We start from the raw sequence: 21,527 nt of genomic DNA, 5'->3' as shown, positions 1-21,527 counted from the left end.
TATAGAGTATGCCTTAATTTATTGTATATTGTACTATTTTTATGTATTGTACATTAATCTCCCAAGGCTTTAGGATAAGTGGGAGATTGTTTGTATTAGTGTCCTAATTCTCCCAGTGATCTCGTAATATGTAAACATCTTGTACACATATTGTTATTAATAAAATAAATGTTATTTTATAAGCATCTACTCAAATCCAATAAACTAAGATCCGTGGTTATTTCATGTAACTTAAGCATATATGTGAGACATACATGTAGATCATGCCTTAAGTAATAACCTAAATTGTCTATAGTAGATGGATAAAGGAGAGATACCTTATCCTATTAACATTACAGATACGGCCCGCTTTGTAGATGTTACAAATGTTATAAAGTGCTACAAATGGTCTAATCCTGACCATTCATGTGGAGACATGTGAGCGGGGGTACCTATACAAAGAGTTTGTATAATACCGGACCGCGAGATGATTAATCTCTTTATATAACGTCATTGATAATTGAAACTTACATTTCACTAAAATGACCATAGGTGACATGACCTTAATCGTGAGTGAGTTGGGAACTCCTACATATGAGGGTGGTTCTTTGATTTGTATGAGTGAGAGTGGCCAGATTGTAAACTCAACAAGCCTACCATTTTGGGGATTCGTCTGATTGGGAGCTGGGAACTCAACTACACAAGACAGAATTCACTCATTCCCCGAAACAAGGGTAAGTAGATAAATTGTTCCCTTAAAGGCTGATTCTAAGTCTTGAACATAGTGGCCACACCCTCTCCTGGCTCGAGAGGACTTAGTCATAGTAGGACTATAACTTATTATTCATTAGAAGAATCAGTGGCACTTAAGGAGTTAGATGTAACTATACGGAGCGAAACGGTGAATTGGCCTAGTTGTACTTACAAGCAATTTGTGAAAGGTCATCGCACTATTGATTGGTCATATGGACACAGAAATATATCTGTAGTGCGAAGAGTGCAACTGTCGGTCTTTAGTGGAGTGACCAACAATTAATGGATGGTGAATCTCGTGATTAAAGAGTTTAATCAATTATTCACGTACCATTGGAGCTTCAGTTACAGGTCCATGAGGTTCTCTTGATAGCTCAATGGGTTCAAGTTGAGAATCAAATTTTGGGTTAATTTGAAGTGTTCAAATTAACAAGAAGAAATTCTATTATATGTGATATAATTGATATGATGTATTAGATACATTAATTGGAGGAATTATATAAATATGATTTATATTAAATACCATAAAATAGAAAAAGAACTATGGTTTATATGTTTCATATGATGAAATATTAAAACTATAGATTATAAATATAATATGATAAGTTGGTTATTATATTTATTTATAACATATTAATTATATGATAATTAATTATTTTTTTTCTCTAATAACAGAATTGATTGGGAGGTTATTGGAAGTTTTATGGTAACTGTGAGATAAGAAGGAAAATGGTTTTCCAAAATTAAGTTGATGATTCATTTAGAATAATCTCACAAAAAGGCTATCAAGTAAAAAGGTTTTACTAAGCGAAGAGAGCATACACGATCGATCTACGAGTTTACTATACGTTAATTACTCCTTAATCATTGCTACACGATCGAGTAGAAAAGTCTATACGATAGGCTTCAGCTTTCTAAATGATCGAGATACAACATTCATCTCCCGCTTATTTGATCGTCTACTCGATCATCTACCACCTGCTTTCCTCAATCCAAAATCATACAGAGCCCACAACTCCGGGATTCTCAGACCGAGAATACTAAGGTAACCATTGTGGTAGTGTTCTAATTCCGTTTGACAGTCGAGTTGGACTCGATTGGGATCGAGGTGCATTTCGACGTTCATTGAGATCGTGTTATGTTCGTTGCGTTCGAGTTCTTGTTGATTGAACGATTTGCTGAATGATCGAGGGATACTTAAAGAAAGATTCTTCAAAGATTTGCATATTATATCCCTTGTATCTTCATATTAAGTAGCATGCTGTAATTTTTGTTTATGCATAATTTGTTTCCGTTAAGACTATAATTGTTTGTGTTCATTCTGAATGGGATTTTGAACGATCCGTTTTCGCTCACTGGATGTCTATGTTTAGATTTCCTTCACTAAGTTAGTAAGCAAATTATAGAATAGAGAAGAAGTCAAAAGTTCTTAGTTACCTCATGATGGTCTATTTATAGGGGATTTGTAGGATTTTATCTTAATCCTACTAGGGTTAAGATTTGAGTTTTCTAATTCTTAGCAAGTTAGGAACAAATTTCATATTATCTTTTATGATTATATATTATCTCATATTATCTCGATTTATTTGCTTTATTCCGTTAGTCCAAAATTCACTCCTCAACAACATATATATCTAATATACTTTAGATTTGGTTTATTAGTTTACTTATATACTTCACGTTTGGTATGTTAGTCAACAAATATGCATTATATAAGAAATATTATTTATACAACCAATATATCATGACTTTAATTATGTTATGATGTATATTGTTTGTTTGATTATGGTAAATATTCTTTTTTTTTTTTGGCAAAACCCTAGTTACTTTGGTTCTCCTTCACAGATCAGATGCCTCCCCCCTCTCAACTAGGAGTGTTCAAAAAATCTGATGACCTGAAAAAATCGATTAACCCAACCCAACCCATGCAATTTGGGTTGGGTTATCAACTCATTTGGGTTAGGTTGGGTTCAATTAAATGAAAATTTTATGAGTTGGGTTGGTTCATGGGTTCACCTAATATAACCCAAACCAACCCGAACCAACCTGAATTTATTATTAACTTTAAAATATATTTTTTTATTACATATAACACAATTATTTATACACATTGATTTTAATTTTATTTAATTTCAAAATTTTTTAATAATTTATTCTTCAACAACTCTTAAAAATAGTTTCTTTGCACTTTAGAAAGAAAATTTTCACTATATAAATTGAAATTGAGTTGTTAATCTTAATTCAATATATGAAAATAATTAAATAATATTTTTACATATTTACATTGTACTTCTTTTTAGAACAAAATTTTAAATAAATGACCCGATTAACCCGAACCAACCTAATCCAAATATTTCATGGTTGGGTTGAATTGGGTTCATTTTTTAATAAGGGTTATTTGAGTTGAAGAAATTTACAACCCGAACAATTGGGTTGGGTCTAAAAAGTCTTTCAACCCAACCCAACCCATAAACACCCCTACTCTCAACCGTAGTATTTCTTCTTTTTCCTTAGGTTGCATGTCGTACCAACTACCGCTTGTCGTTGTCATGTACGGCCCCTCCTCTCTCCGACGCTACTGTCTGTTATTTCTCCCGGTCTGAGTTTTATCCGTTCATAGGTCAGCTCCCTCTCCCCATGCCAGTGACCACCACGCATACGCTCCCTCTCCGACGCTACTCTCTCACCTGACCTATGACCCAGCCACTCATAGCAGCTCATCGTCACAGTCGATTTCAGACGTTGCATCCAATAGTTTCACCGTCGTTTATAATTGCACGTCGTCATGAGCTTTTTCCCAGCACATCAATCGATTGATCGTCGCTCACTATCGTCCGAGCGTCACTGCCTCACTGCCAATATCCGTCGCTTCCATAGGTTTCGTCAAAGTTTTGATTGGGTAAGTTTTAATGGAAATTCGAGAAGGGTTTCTTGGTTTACATGTGAAACTTGGTGTGCTTTTGACTTAAACCCCTTATATTTGGAGTATGGGTTGAGACATTAAAGCGTTCAATGTACCATCCAGCAGGATCATCTAGGTCTTGACGAATTTTGGATAAGTTATTAAGATTATTAGACCTTTTGGACTGTATTTGAGGCTGTAATTTGAGTTATAAACCCTAAGTGTTTTGTGTCTGGATTAGGGTCGCATTGTTTTGAGGGATTGGAAGCAGTCTCGGATAAAACATCATTTTGGGTAAAATTAATTAGAGCCATTTGAATAGATTAGTGAATGGAACTATATCCTAAAGGTTTAAGTTTAGATTTGATTTATGTGGTAGGTTCTAATTTAGGATATGTTGGAGATTGCTTTGCTTGAATACTTCTAAATATTTGTAGTGAAGGTGGAAATAGTAGTAAAAGTGAGAATTCCAGTATAAGAACTAGCACGAATGGAAGTGATTTAACTAGAACAGAAAGTTCTAATGATTTAGATGTAACTCAAAAATACAGGCATTGTGGTTCAATGCGAAAATTGTTATGGATTAAATTATAAGAAATTTTTGAAATCAAAACTGAATATTTGTGAACAATGTGGATACCATTTGAGAGCTTAAATTTTGAGGTAAGTTATTCTTCTACTAGACCATTTTTTATCCAGACGACCTAAGTATAAGGATGCATACAAAGTTGTGTGGATATTAATACCATGTTTTGGCCTATGTAATGACTGATGTGTACTGTTATGAAAAGATTGACTGTTATGAACATGCAACTATGTTACTATGATTATGCTTATTGAATGATTGATGTATATTAGCTAGGTAGGTGACCGTTGACACTCCCAATAGTATAGATGCACATCCTATGATTGTGCCCCATTGGGAGCACTACTTATGCTTATGACTGTGTTTCTTCGGGTTCACTACCTATGCTTATGACTGTATTCCTTTGGGATCACCGCTTATGTTTGTGTACCTTCGAGGACACTACCTATGCTCATGCTTATGCCTATGATATGTGCATCTAGACCTAAGTTGGGAAAATCAACAAGTTCACCTAGTTAGCCAATAATGTTATGACATTTAATGTATGTGACTAAAAAATTTGGCCCTAGTAGTAGGTCACTTACTGAGTATTTTATACTCATCCTTTCATATACTATGTTCTTCAGGTAAGAGCAAGGACAGACCGGCGCATGACAAAAAGGATCCTTGACCATGCCAAGGGACTTGATCATTACTTCCGTACATGACACTAGCTTTCCATGGTTTTCCAATTTTTTAGTCCAATTGTCTTTTGAATGAGATTTATAATTATTTTTTTTCTTAATTTAACTTATGTTTTTAAGGGGGATCCCAAAAAGTTGGTTTTCTATTGAACTTATGATTTTGGTTTAGTTCATTCATTTTTAATTAAAAAAAAAAAAAAAAAAAAAAACCTTTGTTCTTTCTATGCTTTAAGAGTTAAACAATTGAAATTCATGCGTGCATGTAGTAACTTTCTGTCAATGAGTCTTAGGAGAGTTGGATCATTACAGTTGGTATGAGAGTCTAAGATTTTAGGTTTTGTAGACTGATTTATTATGTAAGTCCAAATTGTCCCATTGGCCATTAATGGATTCCTTGTCATCACCAGGTACATCTTGTAAGTAAAGTTTTTATGAAAAACTGTGCATTGAAATATTTGTTTAATGCACAAGTTTATCTCATGGTAATATTGCTAGAAATGAACATATATTTTAGTTCAAAGATCTTAAAGTTTGATAAAAATATGTAACTTTATGATAGTTAAGGAAGAAAAGAATGTAGTTGTTTAAGCCAGAAAATAAAATAGTTCATACAAGAGTTCACTATGAAATTATGTTATGTCGGGTGATGGCAACAAGATTAATGGTATTACGAGGAGCTCTATCACCACAAGTCACACCTAGTACAAGATTAAAGTTACTTGTAAATAAGCCTGAAAAGAAAATAAAAGAGAGACTAAAGTATCTCTATGGATTTCAAGTTATTGGAGTTGATGCCCCATATATGAGAACTTTAAAGACATTAATATGACAACATTACTATTGTGAGGTTTAAGGATAATGGACTTGATAAGGTACTTTGGCTATTCATGTGTCATGCTAAAGAGGAAAATAAAAATATTTTAAAAAAAAAAAAAAATTGGATAGCAAGTGAAATTAATGTGAAGAAAGTTTATCTTAAAGGTAACTAGCTTAGTTGTGGTAAGAAGAAAGAAAGGTAATTGGTTTGAAAAGGACCTCAAGTCTTGATATGGGGAAAAAAAAAAAACGAGAAAAATTGTGGTTTGTTGAACCTAGGTTATCTCTATAATATATATCAAATTATTTTTGGATTGTACCCATGTCATTGCCATTGTGAGAAAACCTTGAATTAATTGACTAGAACCAAGAGGGGAAAATGTGGGTTTAAATTAAAAGGTACTTGTGGAATAAGGAAAAGCATTCTTGTGAAATTTGAAATTAGAAGGGAAAGACTTGGAGAGGAGTAAGTAGACCATATTTTGGGTAATGAATGTACGACACACTTGGAAAAGTGGAAAAGAGAACCTTAAGTTTATTGGCCTAAGCAATTGTAAGCGAGAGGCAAAGAAAAGTATTCAATGAAGGGTTTTGTTATTTTGGAAATATTAAGGAAAATAATGTTTCAAAATTCCAAGTACATAGGTATTGGTTGCTGGTCTATAACTTGTTCGTGGGTTTGGAGGCTTTTGGATTTGGTACCAAGAAAATCTTATAGCATTTTGGAGCTTTAGACCTTGAGTTGTGTTTGTTGAAAGGAATTGTGTGCAATGTTAATTATGAAACTCAACTTTAGCATGAGAATATTTTTCCAAATTAAGGGATTAGACGGTGGTGATCAAAATATTGGAAGAGTGCTTTGATAATTTTCGTCCTTGGAAATTGCAAAAGAGTTGGGAAAGTTGAACTTTTAAGTGGAATTTGATAAGCAATAGTCGTCGGACTACTGAAAGGAAAGGTTGAGACTTCATTAGCAAAAAGGTAAAGTATTAAAGATGTTAATAAAGATTAAGAGAATGTGACTTTAAGCATAAGCTATAACTAGAAACTAGTGGACCATCAATTTGATTGGAAAATGAAAGTTATCTAGAGCGAAATAAATAAGAAGTGGTGCTAGTATTTAAATAAGTTAGAACTTCCAAAGATCATCATTGGCACAAGAGATAGATTTGATAATAGAGCTGAAGTGATAACAGGAAGTTGCTATAGATGGGATGAAGTAACTCAAGTCACAGACATATGAACTATTCAAAAAAGTTCTTCATATGTCCTATATTTCGTCTTGGAGCACATTAGTTTTAATTATCGAGGAAGAAAATGGATCCATGCAACAATGTATCAAAGAGATGAAGATGTAGCATAGTCAGGTTATAAGGGATGCAGGAGAATGTCGAGGCGGTCAGGTGCTGAATCTGAATTCTAAATTCTTAATTCTGTCAGAGCATTGCAACGTTGTGATAACATAAAAGCTAGCATTGCAACGCTAGCATCAAAGCGTTGCAACACTCTGGATGGTTAATGTATGCATAAGGAAACCATTAAATTGTGGATTTGAGCCTCCCTAGCGGTTTCTTTGCAGTTTTTTATTTTTTTAATTATTAATTTGTAATAATTAGTTTTTTATTGTATTTTCATTAACTAAATTAATTTAAATGTTATATTAATTTAATTAATGTTTAGGATGCTAATTTTGGTCCAATATTACTATTTTATTTATTTATACATATAATATATGATTTTAATTATTTATATGTCATATTGTATGTCATATAGTATAAATCCTACCATAGGATATAAAACCATGCATCATTTTAGTTGCATGATTAAGTTAAGCATACTCATGCATTATAATATAAGAGTTATATTTAAATGCATGTTTAATATAGTTTCGTTAATTAATATAAGAGTTATATTTTATTAATGAAAAGTTGTTCATGCATCATGTTTATAATAGTTATAATATATGATGACATGACTATATAGTATGCATGTATTAATTTTAATATAAGAGTTATATTAAAGTAATGTATGTTTACTATATGATTTTCATTAATGTCTTAATATAAGAGTTATATTATATTTGTTTAATGAAAATGAAAATGCATGAAGCATGACATTACCTTAGAAATATAATTGTTATATTTTTATATATGTCATTAGATGCATGACTTAGGCTTTAATTGTTTCATTAAACTTATATAATAGTTATAAGTTAAATGAAAATTAGAATTAAAATTTATAATCAAGAGTTACATGTAAACACAGGTTTAAATTAATTTTAAATTATTTAAAATTAATTTCACCTAGACATGTGTTAATATATTTCTAATTGTTGAGGTTGATGCCCTAAATCTTGTAGGGTCTTGTAGTTTGTAAACCTTGTATGAACAAACATTTCAGTGATTTATAATATTTGATATTTTATTCACTCTTTCTATGAAATATATGATATTTTAGTTGCATTAACCACAAACTAATAAACTAAGATCCATGGTTACCATTGTAACTTAAACATGTATCTGGAAACATACAAGTGGATCGTGTTTAAGTGATAACCTAAATGGTCTATAGTATATGGATAAGACTGAGTATCTTATCCTGGTGACACTACGAGTATGGCCCGCTTTGTAGGTGTTACAAATGTTGTAAAGTGCTACAAATGATCTGATCCTGATCATTCGTGTATTAGACATGCGAGTGGGGATATTCTATACAAAGGAGTTTGTATAAGACCAGACCACGAAATGTTTAGTCTCATTATATAGCGTTGTTCATAATTGAGACTTTCATTTCACTAGGATGACCATAGGTAACATGACCTTAATTCTGAGTGAATTGTGAACTCCTGCCTATGAGGGCGGTCCTTTGATTTGCATGGGTGAGAGTGGCTAGATCGTGGACTCAACAAGCCTATCATTTTGGAGATTCGTCTGATTGAGGAGCTAGAAACTTAGCTACACAAGAAGGAATTCACTCCTTCCTCGAAGCAGGGGTAAGTAGATAAATTGCTCCCTTAAGGGCTGATTCCGGATCTTGAACAATGTTACACCACACCCTCTCTTGGCCCGAGAGGGGTTTAGTCATAGTGGGACTATGATCTATTGTTCATTAGAGGGATCGATGGTACTTAAGGAGTTAGATGTAACTACAGGGACAAAACAGTAAATTTGGCGCAACTATACGTACGAGTAATTTGTGAAGGGTCATCGTACTGTTGATTGGTTATATCCAATGGACAAAGAAATATATCTGTAGTGCGAAGAGTGCAGTTGTCGTTCTTTAGTGGAGTGTCCGACAGTTAATGGATGGTGGATAATGTGATTAACGAGTTTAATGAGTTATTCATGTACAATTGGAGCTTCAAGCAACAGGTCCATAAAGTCCCCTTGGTAACTCAATGGATTTAAGTTGAGAATCAGTTTTTGGGTTAATTTGAAATGTTCAAATTAATAAGAGAGAATTTGATTATATATGATATAATTAAATTAATTTAATTATATATGATATAATTGACATAATGTATATGATACATTATAGTTTGATTGGAGGAACTAATACTCGAATATGATTCAAATATATTTTCTATTATATTTTCTATGAATAAGATTCATAGTTATTAAATTTAATATAAATATGATTTATATTAAATGCCATCAAATAGAGAAAAATAACTATGGTTTATATATTCTATATGATAGAATATTAAAATTATAGGTTATAAATAAAGTATGATAAGTTAGTTATCATATTTATTTATAATTTATTAATTATTTGATAATTAACCTTTTTTCTCTCTAACCATCCCTTAGTGGGAAGTTATTTAGTTTTTGTGGCAAAAACGGATAAATGAAATTTGATTTCAAAATTCCAAAAAAAGACGAATATACACGATCGAGTATCTACACGATTATTCTTTGAAGCCTATGCTATAAACTTGTCTTTCTAAATGATCAAGAGCCTTTGCTATAAGATATCCTTGTTTCTACTCGATCGTCTTCCTCTTCCAAGCTCCAAACTTCCCCTTTAACCAAAATTAGCCAGAGTCTACCACTCCTGGATTCTCACATCAAGAATACCAAGGTAATATGATTAGAAATAGGATTAGTCTTTTAATTCTCTTTTAATAGAATTAAATTGGAGTAAATGAAAGATTAAATTTAAAACATAATTGTCTATAAGGGACCTTTGTCTAAGGAAGATTCTGTCTAAGTCTAGATTATTTAAGCTGATGGAAGTGGAACACCCCTACTTGGAAACCGACCTGGAAGATGAATTAGCAATAATGTTATAAGCATGCAATCAATTATTTACATTTATTAAAGTGTTTAATAAACAAGAATCAACATTATTAAACCATCCAATATAATTTTTATATTGGACCAAGTTAACAAATAACTTGGATAAATTCATTAGTCTAATTTACTTAAGTTATGAACCCTCTTTTGTAAAACACTCAGTGGGAGGAAAATGATGTATATGATACTTCAATTTTCTTTTCACGTTTCTCCCTAAAAGTTCACACTGTGAGATTTATACTCGGCCTCGAGGCACCTTAAGTGTCTCCCTATGAATTGTGTTTGTATAGATCAATATCAAGGTGAATGGAGAGAGTGTTTATAGTAAATGGGAGCGGGACATGTGACAACACATCTCTCGGTCTCTCTCATTAGTTTGAAGTAAAGTTTCATGCATGGCCCCGTAGCACCTTGAGTGTCCCCCTATGGATGGCATTGTTGCATGATGCTTTATTCAAACTCCATAAATGGATAGGATTACTTTAGTTTCATATCCCAATCAGTTTTTTCCTATGGTTGGCTCATTGGGACAGAACTTTAGAATCTAAAATGAGCGGTTACACTTATAAGAAATGTTAAATGAGCTTAACAATTTCTGGACTGAATAATGGTGACTGATATTTATAGTAATGAGGAGTTGTTCTATCTATTGGTTGAGATTGTCCCAATCCAGTGAAGGACTGACTGATTGCCCTACGATGGTTTTTGTTCTAACTCACTGGAGAACCACAGCAATAGAAATTATGCATTTATATGAATGAGATTCATATTCAAATTCATGGGTTCATCTTTAAATTTCTTTTCTGAAGTAGAATGGATAATAGATTGCATATAATCAATTGACATACTTTATATGACTCAAAAGTTATGTCTATTTCTCTAAAAGTTTTATTTACCAATATTAGTCAAAAGTTTTGATGAATTTACTACATTGAAAATTTCATCAACACATAATAGCAGTGTAATTTAGTTTTTTAATTTGAAAAATGTTCTCAAAAGAATTGTTGTCATTTCATGAAGTGTTTATGAATAAACTTTGCAACGATAGCTTACTGTAATTGTCTACATAATATATGATGTGTGTAGATAAAAAAATGACAAAACATATTGTATGTTGGAGTCATGGCAAGCTAAATGATCTATAAAGTTAAGTATCATCGGGGTTTCAAGAAAATTATAATGACTAGAACTAATGAGGAAAAAGTTTCCTAATTAGTTTGGGATGTCAATTGTTGAGGGATTTTTGGAAATGTCTCAAAAAGAGGAAAAATTAGAACAAGTAAATCTAATTTACTAAGTTCATGGTGGAGAATATAGATTCACACCTTGATAGTTGAATAATGATTCACTATTAGAATTTTTCTTTATTATAATTAGAATGTAAATCTTGGCGAATACTTATTGAAGTGGAATAGTTCTACTAATTGGCAACAAGATGTTCAACTCAGTTAAAGTAATGGGAGGCATTAAATGTTATTTAATTTTGTTGAACATGATGTTTTTATCACCATAAGAGAAATTCAATTTCTCCAAGCTTTATTACTATATATTTTATAGTGTATGTATAGTTAGTGATAAGACATGTTTTTCGAAAGTTGTTTTTGAAAACATATTTAGCCTTAATTAAATGTATTTTTGTACGTTAAAATGTAATGATGTTTATTTATGCTGAGAATTGTGCTTTTATCCCCATGAGAGACATTCAATTTCTCCAAGAAAAATTACTAAAATATTTCATAACGTATGAATAGTTTTGGTAATTAGACATGTTTTCAAAAGTTGTTTTGAAAATATGTTCAACATTAAATATACACATCTTTGTTTGTGAAAGTTTAACACATTTACTATTCAACTGTAAGAGCGTAAGGATTAATGAATCTGGAAATAAAGACAAATTTTATTCTCTTAAAGGATACATGACTTTGATTTTTAGAAATGACAGTTACGGGTAATTCTCTAAGAGTTAGGGTTAATTTATTATTACTTGTCAAAAGCCTTGCTTCTCATGCAGATGTATCATTAAACCTTATTAAATAAGGTTATCTAGCCAATGTTCGACTTTCTTTATTTGACCCAAGTGATCCCATGTTAGAAAGCATAAGTCTAAGTTCATAGATAATTCATTCATATGATTTATGAGTATTTATAAATAAATGTATCTTGTTCCAATTCAACTCATGTCTTATTTTTTTTTTAAAATGTTCAAAAGAAATTAGACTAAAGTTTAAATCACTTAGGCAAACGTATTGTGGTATTATGATCTGCTTATAATTAGTACCGGATATTTTTGTTGGGATTGGTCTCCTAAATCTCCTTGTAGTCTCGTAGTTTGTAAACATTCTATAAACATATTGTTATTAATAAAATAAGTGTTATTTTATAAGCATTTATTCAATCCAATAAACTAAGATCCGAGGTTATTTTATGTAATTTAAGCATATATGAGGAGACATACAAGTGGATCATGCCTTAAGTAATAACCTGAATGGTCTGTAGTAGATGGATAAAGGAGGGATACCTTATCCTGATGACACTATGGATACAGCCCGCTTGATGTTACTAGTGTTATAAAGTGCTACAGATGGTCTGATCCTGATCATTCATGTGGAGACATGCGAGTGGGGATATCCTATATAAATAGTTTGTATAAGACCGAACCACGAAATAATTAGTCTCTTTATATAACGTCGTTGATAATTGAGACTTACATTTCACTAGAATTACCATAGGTGACATGACCTTAATCCTGAGTGAGTTGGAAACTCCTGCTCATGAGGGCAGTCCTTTGATTTGTATGGGTGAGAGTGGCCAGATTGCCAACTCAACAAGCCTACCATTTTAGGGATTTGTCTTATTGGAGAGTTGGAAACTTAGCTACACAAGACGAAATTCACTCCTTCCCCAAAGCAGGGGTAAGTAGATAAATTGTTCCCTTAAGGGCTGATTCCAGGTCTTGAACATAGTGACCACACTCTCGCTTGGGAAGAGAGGACTCACTCACAGTGGGACTATGACTTATTATTCATTAGAGGAATCAGTGGTACTCGAGGAGTCAAATATAACTACAGAGGCAAAATGGTAAATTGGCCCCAGTTGTACTTACGAGCGATTTGTGAAGGGTCATCGCGTTGTTGGTTGGTTATATGGACAGAAAAATATATTTGTAGTGCGAAGAGTGCAGCTATCAGTCTTTGGTGGAGTGACCGACAGTTAACAGATGGTGGATATCGTGATTAAAGAGTTTAGTCAGTTATTCACGTACCATTGGAGCTTCAAGCTATAGGTTCATAAGGTCCCCTTGGTAGCTCAATGGGTTCAAGTTGACAATCAGATTTTGGGTTAGTTTAAAGTGTTCAAATTAACAAGAGAAAATTTGATTATATATGATATAATTAAATTGAATCAATTATATATGATATAATTGATATGATGTATTTGAACATTATTTGATTGGAGGAATTAATATAAATATGATTTACATTAAATACCATAAAATAGAAAAAGAACTATGGTTTATCTGTTGCATATGATGCAATATTAAAACTATAGGTTATAAATATAATATGATAAGTTAGTTATTATATTTATTTATAATATATTAATTATGTAATAATTAATTATTCTTTTTCTTAATAACTGACTTGAGTGGGAGGTTATTTGCAGTTTATGGTAACTATGAGATAAAAAGAAAAATAGTTTTCCAAATGAAAAAATGATTCATTCGTGTCGTCTCACAAAAGAAAAACTATCGAGTAAAAGAGTTTTACTAAATGATAGTATTACACAGCTTAAACAATCAAGTATTGAGTTTACTATACGATAGTTACTCGTTGCTACACGATCGAGTAGAAGTCTATACAATAGGCTTCTTCTTCTACACGATCGTGTATCAAGTCTATACAATAGATTTCCTTCTTCTGTCGCATACTCGATCATCTACTTGATCGTTTACTTCCTCCATTCCTCTATCCAAATTCATACAGAGCCCACAACTCCTGGATTCTCACATCGAGAATACCAAGGTAATCTTTGTGCTGATGTTCTTGTTTTGTTCGAGGGTCGAGGGTCGAGGATCGAGTTGTACTCGATTGTGATCAAGGTTCATCCAGTTGCTCGTTGAGATCAAGTTATGATCATTGCATTTGAGTTTGTGCTGTTGGACGCATTGTTGAACGATCAAGAGATACTTGAAGAAAGGGTTCTTCAAAGGTACTGCATACTCTACCCCTTGTTTGTTCTTAAAAGAAGCATGTTGTAATTTAATCTTTATGCATAATCTGTTCTTCTTAACTGTAAATGTTTGTGTTCTATCTCAATGGACTTTGGAACGATCCCCTTCCGCTCACTTGTTCTCTATCTAGAGTTCCTTCGATTTAATGTACTAAGCCTAATTTACAAAGATGAGATGAGATCTCACTTGGAGCATTCAGTATAATTTTTATGACATTTAGCTGCAAGAGAAATGTGGTCTTGTTCAAATTAGTACATTTTAAGTTCTTTGTTGAACTGAGTCCTAATGTTCTTAAATTACAATGGTGTCTAACTCCTAAGGTAATGTGATAGATTGTAATATTTTGAATGATATTTCTGCCAACATGTTTGCAAAACATTGTTGTATCATAGAAGTGTTATAAAACTTATTTATGACATTTCAGGTTTTAGGCAAGTTGAGACAATTGTGTCAAAACAAACCCTTACCAAAAGTAATGTTCAAAAGATACCTAAGCAGTCTTTTGATTCCAAAGTAATATAATGTGTTTGTGTGACAAATACTAATTTATTTGAAAAGTTAAAAGATGCAGACTATGTTGATGAATTTATTTCAAGTACAACCACGTAATGTTAACAAGTGTTGTTGACCATTTGTTTCATTTGAACATCAATTTCTAATTATCAAACAGATAAGTTTTCATGGTAGTAGAGAGTTAGGAGATAGCTCAAACTTTATGACGAGGCTTACCTAAAGTCTTTATTGTCATATAAGATGAGAAAAATGATAACTTATGAATCTTTCAATAGTGGGAGAGCATTTATGAATCTTTCAATAATGGGAGAGTCATGCGATGACTCAACCTATGCTATGACTTATTGGAAGTCAAAGTTGTCATAGTAGATGATAAGTATTGAAAGAAGTTGGCAAACGTTATTAAAGTCTTAATTATGAGATAAAGTATTGTACTTAATCTCAATAAGAATTTTTGTAGACTTTCATTGATGGGGTTACCTCATAGGATATACAGAGGTCTAAAAAAGAAAGCTTGAAAGTGTAGTATTTGGAGATATAGATCTTCAAAATAAAACTCTTGGCGTCATGTGAAAACTCATGCTAGAACTGTTAGGTGAAAATAGAATATGAATCAATTTTCTACCTAGTTTTATAACAGAGGCTTAGTGCATTCATTATTGCATATGAGATCTGTAAAAATGATTACCTTCTTTTATGAAAAGGAGCTCAAAGCATCTGTACAGTTTCAAGTAAAATTTTGATCTAGTATCATATTCAATGACTTTAAGTGATGACGGTATTCTTGTACAGACAAGAAAATGAAACGTGGATATTTATCTATTCTATACTGATATTTGCTCATTATGAATGAAGTAAAAATCGATATACAAGTTTTTCCTGTTCAACCAATTTCAAATAGTTGATTTGAAGTGATTTTGTATATTAAAAGTCCATATACAAATGGTTAGAACATGTTGTTTAATTTGTCTCATGCATCTTATGTTTACAAAGTAGTTGTTTAATGTTCGATGTGATTGCTAAAGACGGAATGGTAATTTACCAATCTACAATGACATTAATATGTCTAAGGAAAATGTTTCCTAAGAACCTCAAATGTTGAGGGTATATTAATTGTATATGAGACTTCATTAACATTTAATACACAATTAGTTGGTTTAATCAGGGAATTTAATCGTATGATCATTGAGTGTTGAAAATTAAAACTTACGAATAATGAAACTTTAATATACATATTTTTTAAGATTTTTTTCTTTATGAGTTACACTATTTCTTATTGGATTTAAAGAAATCTATATTTTATTCTAGATAGTCTCTATTGGACTGAGAGGCAGTATTTGCTTGTGAAGCAATAATTTGCATATGTTCAAGGTGTCTTGAGATATTTGAAAACTATTTCAAATATAACTTAATCTATTCACTTTATGCAATAACGTGATTCAAGGATTAGGTTGGAGACCATATGTAAACACCCAGTGGAAGGAATTAAAGGTTCTCTTACCGAAGAGTTCCATGAGCGCGTTCGGATCGCTCCAATCTTACCGTGATCGAAATACAATTATACATTCAAAATATACAGTTATGCAAACAAACACTAATTATCGACATGCTATGAACAATAAAATAACAAGGGAAAGAGTGTCATACCAGTTGAAGACGTTCTTCAAACTTCAGCACTCAAAGTAGCGGAAAACCTCCATGCGATCTACCAATGCCCAGCGGAAGCGTCGACTACAGCAACATGAACAACCGCGAACACGAACATCGTGGGGACGACACCACCAGAAAAGAGCCTCGGGTATTCTCGGAGTGAGAACTCAAAGCGTGGTCTTTGGTGAATTTGGTAGAGGAAGGAGGAAACACGAATCTCTATGCGATAAGCAAATGGGAGGAAAAAAGATGCTATCGCATAGCAAAATGCTTATCGTTTAGGAGAAGCTACACGATCGTGTAGGTTTTACTGAACGGTCGTTTAGAAAATAGTATACGATCGTTTAACAAAATTGACACACTATACGATCTTTTAGAGAAGCTATCCGATCGTGTAGGAAATAGCGTGCGATCGTTTAGGTGCGAGACAACTATCGTATTGGCTCTCGATTCTTTAAGTGATCGTTCTCTTTTCACCAACGCGCGCTCTTGTGAATTCTTTTGGACGATAATGACGGACTATTCAAAAAATGAAACAATTTCATTTTTATTTCATCGGTTACAATAATCGACTCATTCCCACTAACCCACGTCCGAACGTGAAAATTGGATTAATTATCATATAATTAACCAATTAAAATAATAATAAATATAATCATATTATATTTTTATCCTATAGTTTGATATCACATATCTACTATAGTATTTTCTCCTCTACTTGATATAAATCATATTTATATCTAATTTCCTCCAAAAATAATGTATCTCATACATTTAGCCAATTATATCAATATAATTAACCAGTCCAATTATATCATATATAATCGAACTTCCTCTTGTCAATTTGAACATTTCAAATTAACCCAAACACTGGTTCTCGACTTTATCCAAGCTACCCATGGGACCTAATGGACCTGTGGCTTGAAGCTCCAACGGTCCGTGAATAGCTGACTAAACTCTTTAGCCACGAGATCCACCATTCGTTAACTGTCAGACATTCCACTAAAGACCAACAACTAAACTCTTCTTACCACAGATATATTTCTGTGTCCATCGGATATAACCAATCATGAGTATAATAACCCTTCACAGATGTTCATAAGTACAACTGGGCCAAATTACCGTTTTGTACCTGTAGTTATATCTCACTCCTTAAGTACCATTGATTCCTCTAATGAATAATACAACATAATCCATCTATGTGTGAACACCTCTCTGGCCAAGAGAAGGTGTATGGCGCCACATCGTTCAAGCCCCAAAATTAGCCCTTAAGGGAGCTATCTATCTACTTACCCCTGCCTCGGGGAAGGAGTGAATTCCATCTTGTGTAGCTGAGTTCCTAGCTCCCAAATCAGGCAAATCCCCAAAATGGTAGGTTTGAATCGGCGACTTGGCCAGTCGCACCCATACAAATCAAAGGACCGCCCTCAATGGCAAAAGTTCCCAACTCACTCAGGATTGAGGTCATGTTATCTATGGTCATCCTAGTGAAGTGAAGTCTCTGTCATGAACGGTGTTATATAACGAGACGTTAACACTTCGTGGTCAGGTCTTATACAAACTCTTTGTATAGGATGCCCCCGCTCGCATGTCCCCAACATGAATGATCAGGATCAAACCATCTGTGACAAGTCACAATATTTGTGACCATTCAACAAAGTGGGCCGTATCCGTAGCGGTTACCAAGATAAGGTTTCCCTCCTATATCCATATACTACAGACCATTTTGGTTATCACTCAAGACATGATCCACTTGTATGTCACCACATACATACTGAGTCACATACAAATAACCAGGGATTTTATGTTTATTCATTTGTGGTAAAGCAAATAAAACAAGTAACCGAGCAAAAATACAAGATGTGAAGTAAATATCATATATTAACAACACAAGCGTTCATACAAACTGTTTACAAACTATAGAACACGAGACTTTAGGGCATCAACCCCAACAGGAATAACATAGAATGTGGGTGCATCTCATTGGTAAACATATGGTTCTTATTGACATAACTGTTTGTTTGTATAAAAGGATTCTCTAGGCTAAAGTGTGAAAGGATCTCTAGACTGTTTAAGACTACGAGACATGTCTCAAATGTGCTAGGGCAAGTGGGAGAGCATGCAGGGTATAATGTATGCCCTAGGATACATGTCTCACCAGCTCATATTTCTCTGTCTTTAGTGCAAGTGGGAAAGCATGTAGATAATGTATGCCCTAGGATACATGTCTCACCAGCTCATATTTCCCCGTCTTTAGTGGGATATTGGGGTGTATGTCAACCTCGTAGTTTTATGTTAGTTGAATCAATGGTTGATTGATTTTATATTACTTGTGCAATAATCCATTAACCTAAGATCTAAGGTTATATGATATAACTTAAACATGTATGTGGAGACATACAGGTGGATCATGTTTAAGTGATAACTTAGTCTATAGTATATGGATAAGGTTGGGTGCCTTATCTTGGAAACACTACTAATACGGCCCATTTTGCAGTTGTTACAATTGTTGTAAAGTGCTACAAATAATTTAATCCTGATCATTCTTGTAGAGACATGTGAGCGAAGATATCTTATACAAAAGTGTTCGTATAAAGACCGGACCACAAAATGGTAAGTCTCTCTTTATAACGTCGTTGCTAGAAGAGACTTACATTTCACCAGGATGATTATAGGTGACTTGACCTTAATCTTGATTGAGTTGTGAACTCCTACTTATGAGGGCGATTCTTTGATTCGTATGGGTGAGAGTGGCCAAATTCGCTAACTCAATAAGCCTATCATTTTAAGGATTCGTCTGATTAAGGAGTTAGGAACACAACTACACAATAAGGAATTCACCCATTCCCTATAGTTAGGGTAAAAAGATAAATTGCTCCCTTAAGGGCTGATTCTGGGGCTTGAACAATGAGACGTCTCACCCTCTCCCAGCGGGGTTCGATCATAGTTGGACTATGACTAATTTTCCATTAGAGGGATCAATGGTATGTAAGAAGTTAGATATAACTACAGGGGTAAAATGGTAATTAGACCTAGTTGTGCTTACGAGCAATTTGTGAAGGATCAATGCATTGTTGATTGGTTATATCCAATGGACACATAAATATATCTATATTGCGAAGAGTTCAGTTGTTGGTCTTTAGTGGAGTGACCGACAGTTAATGAATGTCGATTAATTTGATTAAAAGAGTTTAATCAGTTAATCTCGCATCATTGGATCTTTGATCTATAGGTCCATAAGGTTCCCTCGTTAGCTCAATGAGGACTGATGGGAATCAAATTAATTTTGGTATGATTTGAATTGTTCAAATAAATTAAAGGGAATTAATTGTATATGATACAGTTAAATAAAGTATATTGATACATTATATAATATAATGTATGTTGATACATTTTTATGAGAGAAATAAATGTTTGAATATGATTCAAATATTAATTATATGAATATGATTCATATAAAAACTACATGTTAAAATTTAGTGTAAATATGATTCATATTAAATTTATATGGTTTTATGATAGAAATAAATGTTTGGATATGATTCAAATATTAATTATATGAATGTGATTCATATAAAAATTATATGTTAAAATTTATTGTGAATATGATTCATACTAAATTTATGAGAGAAATAAATATTTGAATATGATTCAAATGTTGATTATGTGAACATGATTCACATAGAGACTATATGTTAAAATTAATATGAATATGATTCATATTAAATTTATATAGTTTGATGAGAGGGGTCGTTATTTGAATGTGATTCAAATATTAAATTATATGAATGTGATTTATATATATATATATATATATATATATATATATATATATATATAGGTTATATTATATGTGATATAATATAAACTATAGGTTATATGTTATATGTGATGTAACATATAGTTTTTTATTTATACATATCAAGTTAGTTCATATATATATTTATTATAAAAAAATCAAAATTTGAATTTGAATTTATTAAATATAAAGGGGAAGTCACCCTTTATTCTCTCCCAAAAACTCACGTAACAAATTAGAAGAGAGAAAAAACTCTCTCTCCTCTGGTTCTTCTTCTCTCTGTGATTTTTAAAGAGAGGGATTTCTTTTTCTAAAAAATCTCTTCTTCTTCCCTCATAACAAGATTTGAGTGCAAGCCCACAACTCTACACGATTTGCGTCTTAGACAATAACGAGGAAGATCCCTCGGTGGTATCTGTTCCTGTTCGTTGAGTTTGTGGATGCCGAATTTGTGAGATCGGGAGAAGACGACTCGAATTGGAGAGGAACGTGAAAAATTGATCTTCAAAGGTGAGTGATTTCTTAATCCCTCTTCTTCATTTTCACTATAATGTTTATTAATGGTTTTTGTTACTCTATATTTTGTATGTTCTGTAAAATATATTTAGAGATCGTTTCATCCAATTGCTTTCGCTACGGGGAGTTCTAATCCCTTCAATTTTATACTCATCTTTTCGTATGCTATATTTTTCAGGTAAGGGAAAGGACAGAGCAGCGAATGACAGGAAGGATCCGTGACCGTGCCAAGGGACTTGATCATTGCTTCCACACGTGACAATAGCTATCCATGGTTTTCCTTTTTTTTTTTTTTTAGTCCAAATTTCTTTTGAATGAGATTTGTAATTATTATTATTATTTTCTTAATTTAACTTATGTTTTTAAGGGGATCTTGAAACGGTGTTTTGCTATTGAACTTATGATTTTGGTTTAGTTCATTCATTTTTAATAAAAAGCCTTTGTTCTTTCTGAAATTTAAGAGTTGAAAGATTGAAATTCATGCATGCATATAGTAACGTCATGTCGATGAGTTTTTAAAGAGTTTGATCGTTACATCTAAGTATTGAATCCCAAGGGATCAGAGTACAAGTAATCAACTTTGAACAAAAGAATACTTCATCTAAATTTGCAACTAATGGTAACCAATAAAATTGAGTTGATTTGTGGTGTGTTTTGAAAATAAATGTAAATTTGGAAAGTAATAAAGAAAACATTTGAAAATAGTAAGGAAAATGCAGTCGAAAAAGATATAATAAAAAGATGGGATTCAAAATAAATTTTCAACTTGTATAATGGACGTTGTACCCACTATGTGCCCCTAAA

Source organism: Benincasa hispida, chromosome 10, assembly GCF_027475165.1.
Source record: "Benincasa hispida cultivar pf3 chromosome 10, pf3_genome.v1.1, whole genome shotgun sequence".
Lineage (NCBI taxonomy): Eukaryota > Viridiplantae > Streptophyta > Magnoliopsida > Cucurbitales > Cucurbitaceae > Benincasa > Benincasa hispida.
Note: the sequence above shows the minus strand (reverse complement) of the source record.